The following is a 14,697-nucleotide window of genomic DNA, read 5'->3' on the forward strand; positions in this document are numbered from 1 at the left end:
TTAACAAGTGATGGGGTGGGGATCGGAAAAGGAAAGTTAAGACTTAAAATGCATAGAGTTCCTATTTGAAATCATAGGAATGTTTTGGTAATGGATGGTTACAATGGTAGCACAATATTCTGAACATAATTGTATATCTGATATATATCTGAATATCATTAAAAGGGAAAAATGTTAGATTTAATATATGGTAACAGAATTTAAAAAAAAAATATCCATGGAACTACAATACACACACAGGAAACCGTAAGTTAAATCATAGACTTTAACTAATAGTACAATTATAAAAATTGCTATTGGCAATTCTAACGAATGTTCCACACCAAAGCAAATTGTTTTTGGTGGGGTTGTATATGGGAATCCTGTATCTTATACATGATTGTTCTGTAAACCCACAACTTCTCTAATAAAGAAAAAGTAATGATAAATGTATGGCTTTGCATATATACTGTACAAAGTTATCATTGTAATGAGAAAAAAAAGGTTGAGAGATGGAAGGGTGTAGGAAAGGTTATATGTGATTGAAATTAAGCTGGTATCAAACCAAATATGATTATTATATATTGATGATACTAATTTTAATTCTATGGTAACCACAAGGAAAATAGATGAAAAATATATACAGATAGAAAAGAGAAGTCACTCAATATGGTACAATGACAAAAAACAAATAAACATAAAAATAAGCATTAATAGAAGAAATGAGTGGCAAAAAAAGGTGTAAGGCATACAAAGGCTAAAGAGCAAAATGACAGAACCAAGTCCTACATTATGAGTAATGACTTTAAATGTAAATGGTTTAGAAGTCAAAAGGCAGAGACTGGCAAATGGAAAAAAAAGTAAGACCCAACTATATGCTGTCTGCAAGAAACTCACCCTAAATTCAAATATATAAATAACCTGAATATGAAAGGATGGAAGAAAATATACCATGAAGTAGTAACCCAAAGATATTATACTATACTAGAATTTTTAAAAAATAGACTTTAAGACAAGAACTGTTATGAGGTAGCAGGCAGAATTGTGTGGGAGAGAGTGTAAACTACAATGTGAACTATGATCCATGCTCAATAGTAATGCCTCAGGATGTGTTTATCAATTGCAATGAATGTGCCACACTAATGAAGGATGTTGTTTATGTGCAAGGGTGTGGGAGGTGCAGGAATTGGGGCATATGGAAATCCTTACATTTTTGATGTAACATTTTTGTAATCTAAGTATCTTTTAAAAAATAAAAAAATAAAATTAAAAAAAAAACTGTTATGAGGGACAAAAAGAGTCATATATACTGATAAAGGGGGCAATTCAATAAGAAAATGTAGCAAGTATAAATATATATGAACCTAACAGCAAAGCCCCAAAATATACAAAACAAATATTCACATTGAAGGGAGAAAGTAATGGTTCTACATTAACAGAAGTTGTGTTTAGCACACAACTTTCAATAATGGATAAAATATCTAGACAGAAGGTCAATAAGGAAATACAAGACTTGAATGACAATCTAAACCAACTAGATCTAACAGACATTTATAGAACACTTTATCCAACAAAAACAAACTACACATTTTTCACAAGTGCACATGTATCATTCTCTAGGATAAACCATATATTAGGTCACAAAACAAATCTTAATAAATTCATACATATTGAAATCATAAAATGAATATTCTCTGACCACAACAGAAAGAAGCTAGAAATAATAGAGGGAGAAATGGAAAACTCACATATATGTGGAAATTAAACAATATACTCTTTAGCAACCAATGAATTAAAGAGGAACAGAAGCAAAATTAAGAACTATCTTGAGGTAAATGAAAATACAACATACCAAAGTTTATGAGTTGTAGCAAAGGCATTGCTGAGAGAAATTTATAACTCTAAATGATTACATTAAAAAGGAAAAAAATTCAAATTAGAGACCTAATAGCAAAAATAGAAAAGTAGAGAAAAACAGTAAACTAAACTCAAAGCAAGGAGAAAGAAGGATATAGCAAAAATTAGAATGGAGGTAAATGAGATAAATAGTAAAAAATACAATCAACAAAACTAAAAGTTCAATAAAATTGACAAACCTTTAACCAGACTGAAAAAGGAAGGAAAAAAGAGAGAGAGAGGTTATGATTAGCAAAAATCAGAAATGGGAAGAAGGATATTACTAACAATCCTGGTGAAATAGAAAAAGTATAAGAGGATATTATGAACAGATGTATGCCAATAAATTAAATAACCTAAATGAAATGGACAAATTCAATGAAACACACACTATCTCCATTGTCTCAAGAAGAAATAGATCTCCACCAATTACTAGTAAAATGATTTTGAACAGTATTAAAAAGTCTTCCAAAAAAGAAAAGCCCAGGACCAGAAGATTCTGCAGGGGAATTCTACCAAACATGCCAAGAAAACTAAACTCAAATTCTGCTAAAACTTTTCCAGAAATCTGAAGATGAGGAACCACTTCCTAATTCATTCTATGAGGCCCAAATCACTCTCATGCCCAAACCAGATTGCGACATATATTGTTTTGCATTTTTCTCCCAACCCTTCCAGTTCTTTCCCCCTTTTAGTAGTAGCAGTATTCAATTCCTAAATTTTTTAAAAAAGCAATCCTCAGGAGTCAAATCAGTAAATCTTGTGTCATAAATGCTTGACCTTTTCTTTTAGAACACTGTAGGAACATTTGTTCCTTTGACTGCTTGATTACCCTCATATCAATAGTTCTTTACATATTACTGTGAATATGTAAGTTCTACTCTGCTGATGAGCATTTTGAATGTCCATTTCCCCTACTGATAAACATTATGAATGTCTATTACTTTGCTATATGTCCAAAGTACTGCATTCTTTAGAAATCATGCTCCCTCAATGGGCCTTCCCCATTTGCATGTACATATGTACTATAAAAGATCCTTTTGTGATCTCATTTTGTGATAAATGTGGATGATTGAGCTCAGAACTCAGAAGAGGATCCCACGTAAGTCCTCTAATAAACGCTAACTTACTCGACAAATTGGACTTGCCCAGGTCATTCTTTGGTCTGATGTATCCCTCTCAGTTTGACAGGAAGCTGTTGTTTTATGCAGCCCCTCACTATATTCAGAACACAGATAAAAATACCACCAGAAAAGAAAACAATAGACTAATATCTCTTATGAGTACAAATGCAAAATCTCAACAAAATACTACGAACTGGAGTCACAGAATTTTAAAAGAATTATATACCATGACCAAGTGGGATTCATCCCTAGTAGGCAAGTTAGGCTCAGCATAAGAAAATCAATTATTGTAATGCACCACATACTGCAATGAAGATAAAATATGATCATTGTGATTGATGCAGAAAAGGAATTTGACAAATTCCAGCACTATTTCTTTGTAAAAATAGTAGGAATAGAAAGAAACCTCCTCAATATGATAAAGGGCATAGGTAAGTCCACAGTTCACATCCTATTCAATGGTGAATGACTGAAAACTTTCCCTCTAAGAACAGGGACAAGACAAGGATGCTCACAGTCACTATTGTTTTTCAACATTGTACTGGAAGTTCTTGCAGTGCAATTAGGCAAGAAAAAGAAATAAAAGGAACCAAATTTGAATGAGAAATAAAACTTTTTCTATTTGCAGATGACCTGATTCTATATACAGAAAATCCTAAAAATTCCATCAAAAAGCTCCTAGATCCAAAACTTCAAAAGTGAAGCCCAATATATTGCCAGGTTCCATTAATAGTAAAATGGAATATAGTGATGAGTTTAAAGGTTAGATATAGAATACATATTAATTTAGAAAAATTAAGGTAAAAATAAATTGGGTATCAAAAAATTAAAAAATGCAAAAGCTTTGTTTTTGTTTTGCCTTCCATCACTGGAATAAGTGTTGCCCTTGTATGCATATTGGCAAGGCAACTACTTCCATCTTTTCCTCAGTGTCTGCGTTCTATCTTTTTCTTTTCTCTTTTCCTAATTATTAAGCTTATCTTCACGAAAGTTTTAGATCACAGTAATTAATACATACAATATACATTACTCCCACATATCCAACATAAAACCCTTTTCCCTTCCACAGCAATAATCTTTTTACATATTCATACTACATTTACTGAAACTGATGTACAGATATTGAGACAATAGCTTTCACACAAGGTAACATTTGGGTTTCTATTGTGGTTTATATTTTAGATTATACAATTTTCTAAATTTTTAGTTATCTTATGTTTTATATTATGATTTACATTTTAGCCTATCAGCCCCTATATATTTTTGGTGTAATTTAACATGTCTTATATCCATCCTTGCATAATCTTGTGGAACACTTCTATTGTCCACACAGTTAAATTGGTCCCATCTATTCAATACCTCTTTCCCCCTCACCTTAGGGCCCACAGTGAAAGTCAATCTTCATTGCTGGAGAGGTTCAACAATCGCAGGGGAGGAATACTGGTGTGGGATGTTATTGAGAAGGGACACATGGTTGGCAGGGAGTTCTCCAGGGCATATATCCAGGGTACATAAAAATGTTTGGATATTATCATAGTGGTTACAATGAAAAACAACAATGGAGGGAGTGCTGAGTTCCCAGCCAGGGGAGCTCTATCACAGTCCCTAAAGGAAGAGCAACAATCCCCCAAGTGCATCAGCAAAGACCAAAAAAGAAGGAAGGTCCAACAACGAGCCCTTGATACTAATGACTACGCTTGTGAGCCTGAGCTCCTGAAATAAGAACAAGGCCTAAAGCTGCAGGGTGCCTAAAAGTTACCTCCTGAGAGTCTTCGTGTTGCTCAAATGTGGTCAGTCTCAAAGACAAATTGAGCATGTAAATGTGTTGCCTTCCCCCCAGCATGTGACATCACTCCCAGGGATGAGCCTCCCTGGTGCTGAGGGATTAATTCCAAGTACCAGCTGATGATGTAACTAGAAAATGACCTTGAACAAAAGGGTCAACTCGGACCAGCAGAATTTCTCAATCTACATATAATACCAGGAGTTAAAAATGCTTTTTGATCTGAATAAAAGGGGGAAATGGAAAGGACAAATGAGTTTATTTAGCTATGAGTCTCCAAAAAGAGGCGGGAGGTTATCAGAGGGGTTGCCCTTATGCACACCTGAGCAGAGTCCCAGAGACAGATAAAGTAGATACAACCCCAGGTATTGGTTCTTCTGAGGGCTACAGAGACCCACAGGTTCTATGGTCATGGCAGATGGAATTCAGTGCCATCTCAGTTGGCCCTACTATGGAGTTTGTGTTTCTGTGTGATGGAGCTGGACTTAGATGTGACCTTTGTCCACAAGTCTCTCCTGTTACTTTTACCAGACCTGTAGCTGTTGCTGGGGTTTAATATATACCCAGGGTGTTGGCCTCCGCTGCGGCACTGCAGGCGGGTCACTGCAGGCGAGTCGCTGCCGGGGATTGGGCCTACGCCACGGCCTGACCGGGGCGGCAGCGGGCGGCTCAAGGCTTGGTGGGGACGTGCGGTTCGATGGAGGAAAAACCACGGAGACGAGGTCTATGCGCAGGTCTGATTTTATTCGGGAAGTACATGGGGTTTTATAGTGTCATGGAGGCGGGGAGGTTGTGGGAGGGGCATGTCCACGGGGCAGCTGAGGATTGGCTGCAGAGGCAAGGGCGGACCTGCGGTTTATGACATAAGCCATTGATGGCAGAGGGGGTTGTTTCCGAGGTTGTGCCGGGGCGGATACGGGATGAGGGCGGTTGAAATGAGGCGGGGAGAACAGCGATCGGCTGGGAGGGGGAAGATAACAGTGGCTGGGAGGAGGGGCGGAGGGAGGCAGCAGCACAAACTGCTGCTGAGAAGGGCCATAATACAGGGAGGTTATGAGGAACAGGCGGGCAAAGTATAAGGAAGCGAAAGGCAGGGTGGGAGCAGGGGACACCAGGGTAACTGAATCTCTGGACTGACCATGTGATAGCCAGGCCCTGAGTCTCAAAAGACCTGAAAGTCCTACACTCTGGTTTATTGGACTTACCCCACTAAGCTAACATGGAAGTGAAGAAGGTCAACCACCACTGCAGGGAGCCAAGAGCGCCTACAACTGAAAGCAGAAGAATTGCATCCAGCATCCATGTGAAATCTAAGCCCCCTCTTGATATAGATGTGGAGTGGACGCAACCATTCTAAGGTCCACAGGATGGAGGAATAGAGTATGGATTAGAGTGGATTTACTGATATTCTATTCATGAACTATTGTGATTAGTAATCGAAGAAAGTGTGGTGTTGGTTTGGAGAAAGTGGCCATGGTGGCTGCTGGGAGTAGGGAGTGGGAGGAAGAGATGAGATGTGGGGGCATTTTTGGGACTTGGAGTTGTCCTGGGTGATGCTGCAGGGACAGTTACCAGACATTGTATGTCCTCCCGTGGCCCACCGGTGGACTGTGGGAGAGTGTGGGCTATGATGTGGACCATTGACCATGAGGTGCAGCGGTGCTCAGAGATGTATTCACCAAATGCAATGAATGTCTCATGATGATGGAGGAGGTTGTTGTTATGGGGGGAGGAGTGGGGTGAGGGAGGTGGGGAGTATATGGGGACCTCATATTTTTTGAATGTAACATTAAAAAAATAAATAAAGACAAAAAAAAAGCTTCTAGAGCTAACAAATGAATTAAGCAAAGTGGCAGGATTTAAGTTCAACACCCAAAAATCAGTAGTGTTTACACAAGCAATGAACAAAAAGAAAGAGAAATCAAAAAAAAATTCAATTTACAATAGCAACTAAAAGATTTAAATATCTAGGAATAAATCTAACCAAGAATATAAAGGACATGTACACAGAAAACTACACAACATTACTAAAGAACTCAATGAATACCTAAATAAAGGAAAAGCATTTTATGTTCATGGATTAGAAGAATAAACATAACTAGTTTGTCAGTCCTACTTGAAGAAATTTATGGAATCAACACAAGCCCAATCAAAATTCTAAGACCCCTTTGCAAAAATGGAAAAGCCAATCATCAAATTTTTATGGAAGGATAAAGGCCATGAATAGCTAAAGCCATCTTGAAAAAGAAGAATGAAGTTGGAGGACTCACACTTCCTAATCTTTAAACTTATTAGAGAATGTGGCATAGCTCCCCAGGATGAGAATTTAATATTCCTTCAGTTATTGTGTGAATCTCCATCCCAGAATCCTCAGGATTAGGGAATAAATGAGGGACTAGAGTTGACTACTGTAGACTTATTGTGAATTCTAGCAATGGAAGAAATTTTATCATTGATGTGAAGGCAGTGGCCACTGAAGTTTCTAAGGGAAGGGAGAGGGAAAAACAGGTGTAATATGGGGACACTTTTGGGACTCGGGAATACTCCTGAATGACATTGCAATGACAGATACAAGCCATTATATATCTTGCATTAAGTTACAAAATTGTGTGGCAGAGTGTAAACTACAATATTAACTATAATCTACACTTAGTGGCAATGCTCCAAAATGTATTTATCAATTTTAACAAAATGTACTACACTAATTAAGGATGTTGTTAATGTGGGAAAATGTGGGAGGGGGAGAGAGTGGGGCATATGAGAAGCCCTATATTTTTTATGTAATGTTTATGTAATCTAAGTATCTTTTAGTTATAAAGTATATTATTTTTAAAAAGCTTATCACAAAGCCACAGTAATCAAAACACAAGAGTAGTCCTGAACAAATTCACTGTGGATCACCCAAGAAGCACAATAGAGTATGACTGTCTGCCTTGCTTTTTTGCCAGTTAAAGAATAGTAAAACAACATAGATATGTTTGGAAAGTGGCTGAGACTGCTGTGCAGCTGTTGATTTCTGGGGAAAAAGTGCATTTGGCTAGTCTCATTTTAGCTGACTTTGAAACTGAATTAAGTCAATCTGATAAGTTTGATCAGAGGTTGCAATCAAAAGTTTTTAAATTAGTTGATATTTCCTGTAGTGGTAAAAAAAGGATTCAACTAAGCTTTTGAGTTACCTACTGAAGTTCTCTCCAACATGAGATTTATTCAAGAAAAGAAATTAATAGGATGATATTTTGATGGAATCAGCCAGAACACAGGCAAATACTGTTTTGGAGCTGACAATATACTCAAAGCTTTGGAAATGAAATCTAGAGATTATAATGACGCACGAAAATCTGGATATAATGAGATATATTCTTCATTGCAAAGGCACAGAAGAGGAGAGAATTCTCTAACTCCAGAACAAAAGAAGGATAAATCTCATTTCACAGGCAAAGAGACAGGACAGGAATATGAGCTGATTGAGAGCATACACCTGCTGGAATCATTTGCTAACAACTGTAAAAAATTTGGAGCTACATTGGAAATCATCACAGATAAGTCACAAGAAGGTTTCCAGTTTGTGAAAGGATTTGGTGGAATTGGAGGTATCTTGCAATACTGAGCAAATTTCCAGGGAAGGGAATACCAAGGGGGAGATGATGAATCTTTTTAACCTGATGACTACTGTGTAGTCAACATGGGTCCAGCAAACTGCGCCTCACCCTCTAGCATCCAACCCAAGGTGGAATCCAAAAAGATCCCTGCCTTACAAATGGAACATTTCCAGAACTTAATCCATGAGCATTGGACAGTGAAAAGAAAACCAAAACAAAATTACACCCAACCCTACATTTTTTTTTTGTCATGATGTCAGCACAGCAGACTACAACTCTATTCCTAAATACTACTTGGGACTAATTTTAAAAAGAATCCCAGGTTTTACTTTTGCTTGGTGAAATTGGTTGCTCTTGCATTTATAGATTATAACCCATTACATAAACCAAGAATCTAAGATTCGATATTGATAATAAATAAATGAATGAATGAGGAGACAAATCTCTTCTTTAGAGTAGAATGTCAATTAATAATAAGAAAATACAGATTTGAGAAAAAAATCACCATTTTTTCAAATAACATACCAATAATTGATTCAGACAAAAGTCATTAAGAGGTGCTCAAATCAGTGGATTAAAGTTTTATAAGGAGAACTGGATATTGACATAGTCTCAAAGTATCTATCACAAATTACTTATTAATTAAACTGGAAAAATAGTAACTTTACAATGGAGAGACCTGGCTGACACCAACTCAGCCAAGTAATCAGAGCTAACACCACCAATAAAAGAATATCTTGTGCTTTTGCATGTAATTATATGTGAAGGACACAGTGTCACTTATATGATATTTCTGTCCAAAAATACAAGACAAGAGACCAGTGAGGCAAAAAGAAAACTGGTGAATCTTCCCAAAGGGTACACAGAAGTTCTTTGTACTATTGTTACAACTTTCCTGTAAATTTGAAATTTTATCAAAATAAGTTATGAAAATAAATCAAACAAGCAAACAAAAACAAGGCCTGCCTTTGCCCAGCTCTGCACCCTCTTTTCCCAGAATCCCCAATTCATCTATGTTTATACTCTATTGAGACCCAGCTGTCCTCTGAAGTCACCATGCTTTTTCTTTTACACACAACTTGCTTCAGATTTCAAACCCATGCCAGGTACTCCCTTCTCTGTGGGGCTTTCCCTGGATGCCCCATGGTTGCATGTCCCTCTTATGTGCTCCCAAACCACATGCTATGGCTGCCTTTTCCAATAGTTCCAGTCTCACTGTCCCATTGTCAGAATCCCCCACTAGACAGTGAGCACTTCATCTTATTGGCCTTCACATACCCAGCCCCTGCATGTCACAAAAAATTGATGATGAAAGCATGGTGGAATGAATACCCCCCATTAAGCAAAACATCAGCATCAAATTTTGTATATATCTCAGTGCATCTTTTGGGAATGGGAAAAGAAATATGTTGAGTTCATATTTTCCCATGTTTTCCATTCAGTATAAATTACCAGAGCATAGTTTATCTGTGCTGCACTGTATTGATGCTAAGAAAATCCTTTAAAAATGCTATTTTCTGACAGAAAAATATTTTTTTTTCTTCTACTGTCTAAGAAGACTGACTTAACAACTGGAGTGGTATTTGTTTGTTGTGAACCAATCACCTTCCTGCAGCTGTCCTTATATTTGAAGTATGAATTAAGTGATGGGTGTGGTTGGGCTGTGACAGAGTTGAATTCCTCTGTATAAGGAAACAGATATAGAGAACTCGGCAGAAAGGTCTGTAGGGTGGTATGGATGGGACCAGGGCTGCCCATTGGTGAAGGTGGGAGGGAAAATGACTAACCAGTGACTGACAAATAAACTGAAAGGAGAGACAATGGGGAGGAAGGACATTCTGTCACATAATAGATACTCTATAAAATTTTGCTGAATGAATGTATGAGAGTGTGATGTGCATTTGAAATTAAATTATGCATACTATGAAAACCTGCCTTCAATTTTGCCACAAAATCTTCAGTAAGATAGCTACTTTCTTTTACTTCCTAAGATCCTCCATGTTGCTCAAATATGGCCATTCTCTAAGCCAAACTCAACATATGAATGCATTACCTTTCTCTGAAGCATGGGACATGATTCCTGGGGATAAGCCTCCCTGGTGTCAAGGGATTACTACCAAGCACCAGCTCTTTTTTTTTTTTTTTTTTTTTTTTTTTTTATTAATTTTTTTATTTTTTATTGACTTTGTAATAATATTACATTAAAAATATATATGTGAGGTCCCATTCAACCCCACCCCCCCACCCCCCCCTCTCCCCCCCCCCCCAACAACACTCGTTCCCATCATCATGACACATCCATTGGATTTGGTAAGTACATCTTTGGGCACCTCTGCACCTCATATACATTGGTTCACATCATGTCCCATACTCTCCTCTATTCCATCATGTAGGCCCTGTGAGGATTTACAATGTCCGGTGATTACCTCTGAAGCACCATCCAGGGCAGCTCCATGTCCTGAAGATGCCTCCACCTCTCATCTCTTCCTGCCTTTCCCCATACCCTTTGTCCATTATGTCCACTTTTCCCAATCCAATGCCACCTCTTCTATGTGGACACTGGATTGGTTGTGTCCATTGCACCTTTATGTCAAGAGGAGGCTCAGATTCCACCTGGATGCTGGATGCAATCCTCCCATTTTCAGTTGTAATCACTCTAGGCTCCATGGTGTGGTGGTTGTCCTTCTTCACCTCCATCTTAGCTGAGTGTGGTAAGTCCAATAAATCAGATTGTAGGTGCTGGAGTCTGTTGAGGCTCAGGATCTGGCTATCACATTGTCAGTCCAGAGATTCAAATCCCCTAAATATATCTTAAACCCCAACATTAACTGCACCTCCAGCACATTAGCATGAAAGTCTTATGAAGGGAGATCCCATCTGAGTCCAGATTCATCACACATAAACACCATTTCCAAAGAGGGGCCATCTGCCCTGGTAGTTAACCCCATCAGCCATGACCATAACTCCCATGGGTCTCTTTAGCCCTCAAAGGAACCAATATCTGGGGGTTGTATCTGCTTTATCTGTCTCTCTGACTCTGCTCAGTTGTGCATGAGGGCAAACCTTCTGCCAGCCTCCAGACTCTTTTTTAGAAACTCGTAGCCATATAAACTCATTTCTCCTTTCCATTTCCCCCTTACTTTAGGTCAAACAGCATTTTAAAGTCATGGTATTTTATGTAGACATGGATATTCTGCTGATCCGCATTGAACCTTCCGTATAAGGTCATTTTCCAGTTGCATCATCAGTTGGTAGTTGATAGTGGTCCCTCGTTGCCAGGGAGGCTCATCCCCGGGTGTCATGTCCCACGCTGGGGGGAAGGCATTGCATTTACATGCTGAGTTTGGCTTCGAGACTGGCCACATTTGAGTAACATGAAGGCTGACAGAAGGAAATTCCCAGGCACAAAGTTGCTCTAGGCCTTGTTATTATTTTGGGTTTATCAGCTCACAAGCATAGTCATTAGTATCAGGGGCTCACTGTTGAACCCTCACTCCCTCCCGGTCCCCACCACTGTACCTGGGAGACTGTCGCTGCTCCCCTAGGGACCACAACAGAGCACCACTGGCCGGGAACCCAGTACCCCCCCTACTGTGGTTTTTAATTGTTGCCACTATGAGTATATCCAAACATTACCATGCACCCTGGACATATGTTCTGTACAGCTCCCTGTCAGTCATATATCATCTGTCATTGGTATCCCATACCAGTATCCCTCCATTGCCATTGTTGAAACACTCTGTGATCCAGAACTCCCCGAAATTTGAAGCCCAATATAATGTCATGGTCCCTTACTAGGGAATGGCATATAGCGATGAGTTTAAAGGATAGATAAAGAACTTGGATAAAGTTAGATAAAGAACTTAGATAAAGAATGTTGACTTGAAAAAATTCCACATCCTATTTTTTTCTTTCCCCCCCCCCCCTAATTATTCAGCTTTTCTTCACAGGAGTCCTAGACCACAGCAATGTATATATATAATATACAGCACTCCCACATATCCACCAGAAAACCTTTTCCCTTCCACAGTGATACTCTTACGCCCTATTCATATCATATTTACTTAAAGTGATGTACAGAGTCTGAGACATTAGCTTTCTAACAAGGTGACATCTGTATTTACATTATGGTGCATACTTTAGGATACACAGTTCTTTACATTTTTAGTTATCCTATGTTTTACATTATGGTTTACATTATCAGTCCGTCATCTCCTATATGTTATGGTGTAATATTACATGTTTTATATCCATCCTTGTGTACTCTCAAGAAACTCCTCTCTTACCCCCCATTTACTTTGGTTCCACACATTTAACGTCCATTTTCCCTTCCACCTTAGTGCCCTCAGTGATAGCCAACCTCCGTTTCCTGAGGAGCCACTTCCAGAGATAGATGGAATAGTGTTCAGGGCCTAACTTGCTCAACTGCCCCAATGCCCTGGGAGCCACCCTTTCTCTCGAGGGATACAGTTCCCTCTATTGGATGGCATTAGTCCTCCCCAGGATGTGGGTCCACCCCCACTCTCACTACTTGGGTTTCTACCCCATGGTGTCACCCACTCTGGCAGATTGAGCATTTAGACATTCCCCAGGAGCCCGTCCTGCATCAGACCCTCCCCTCCGAGCATTCTAAACAGGTAACCCTCTTTATTATATTTTGATATGATTTTCTCGGCATTTTACTCTCCACCAACACCTGACCCTCTCCTGGTTCGTATGCTACCCCTCCCTCCCCCCACTTTTGGGCAACGTTACCCACCCGTCCCTCCCCAGCCACCCTCAAACCCGCAAAGCCCCAAGCAAGGGCAACCCCTTGCCCCCCTTTTATCTCTTCTTTGTGTTCATACTTACCACCATCTCGTCTTAAATTCCACCCCTGCAGACATCGGCTCATATCCTTCCTCCACCCTCCAATTTCCTGCAAGCCTATCGTTCAGTCTCTTGCTATCTAGGGCAGCTTGTTTATTTCATATCATTGAGGTCATGTAGTATTTGTCCTTCAATGTCTGGGTTGCTTCACTCAACATAAGGTTCTCAAGATTCATCCATGTTATCACATGTGTTTGTAGTGTGTTTGTTCTTACAGCCGAGTAGTATTCCATTGTGTGTATATACCACATTTTATTGATCCACTCGTCTGTTGATGGGCATTTGGGTTGATTCCAACTTTTGGCAATAGTGAACAATGCTGCTATGAACATTGGTGTACATATATTGGTTTGTGTTCTTGTTTTCAGTTCTGCTGGGTATATTCCCAGCAGTGGTATTGCTGGGTCATATGGCAAATCTATGGCTAGTTTTTTGAGAAACCGCCATACTGTTCTCCAGAATGGTTGGATCCTTCTGCATTCCCACCAGCAGTGGATGAGTGTTCCCCTTCCTTCACATCCTCTCCAGCACTTGTATTCTTCTGTTTTTTTCATAGCTGCCAATCTTATGGGTGTAAGATGGTATCTCATTGTGGTTTTGATTTGCATTTCCCTGATAGCTAGAGATTTGGAACATTTTTTCATGTGCTTTCTTGCCATTTGTATTTCTTCTTCAGAGAAGTGTCTGTTTAAGTCTTTTTCCCATTTTTTAAATGGATTGTTTATCTTTTTATTTTCAAGATGTAGGAGTTCTTTATATATGCAAGTTATAAGTTTCTTATCAGATATCTGATTGCCAAATATTTTCTCCCACTGTGTGGGCTCCCTTTTTACTTTCTTGACAAACTCCTTTGAGGTGCAGAAGGCTTTAATTTTGAGGAAGTCCCATTTATCTATTAGTTCTTTTGCTGCTCGTGCTTTTGGTGAGATATTCATAAATCCATTACCTATTACAAGGTCCTGTAGATGTTTCCCTACACTGCTTTCTAAGGTTTTTATGGTCTTGGCTTTTATATTTAGGTCTTTGATCCATCTTGAGTTGATCTTTGTATAAGGTGTGAGATGGTAATCCTCTTTCATTCTTCTACATATGGCTATCCAGTTCTCCAGACACCATTTGTTGAATAGGCCACTCTCTCCCAGTTGAGAGGGTTTGGTGGCTTTATCGAATATTATGTGGTTGTATATGTGAGGTTCTATATCAGAGCTTTCAATTCGATTCCATTGGTCTATATGTCTCTCCTTATGCCAATACCATGCTGTTTTCACCACCGTAGCTTTATAGTATGTTTTGAAGTCAGGTAGTGTGATTCCTCCAATTTCGTTTTTCTTTTTCAGTATGTCTTTGGCTATTCGGGGTCTCTTTCCTTTCCAAATAAATTTCATAGTTAGTTTTTCTAGTTCCTTAAAGAAGGCTGCATTGATTTTTATTGGGATTGCATTGAATG

At 38.8% G+C, this 14,697-nt stretch overlaps 1 pseudogene; it reads left to right on the forward strand.

Moving 5' to 3' along the window:
* Window positions 1-3,321: 3,321 nt before the first annotated feature.
* LOC101441099 (eukaryotic peptide chain release factor subunit 1 pseudogene) lies at window positions 3,322-8,635 on the forward strand (annotated as a pseudogene).
* Window positions 8,636-14,697: the final 6,062 nt, after the last annotated feature.

Source organism: Dasypus novemcinctus, chromosome 2 (assembly GCF_030445035.2).
Source record: "Dasypus novemcinctus isolate mDasNov1 chromosome 2, mDasNov1.1.hap2, whole genome shotgun sequence".
Classification (NCBI taxonomy): Eukaryota; Metazoa; Chordata; class Mammalia; order Cingulata; family Dasypodidae; genus Dasypus; species Dasypus novemcinctus.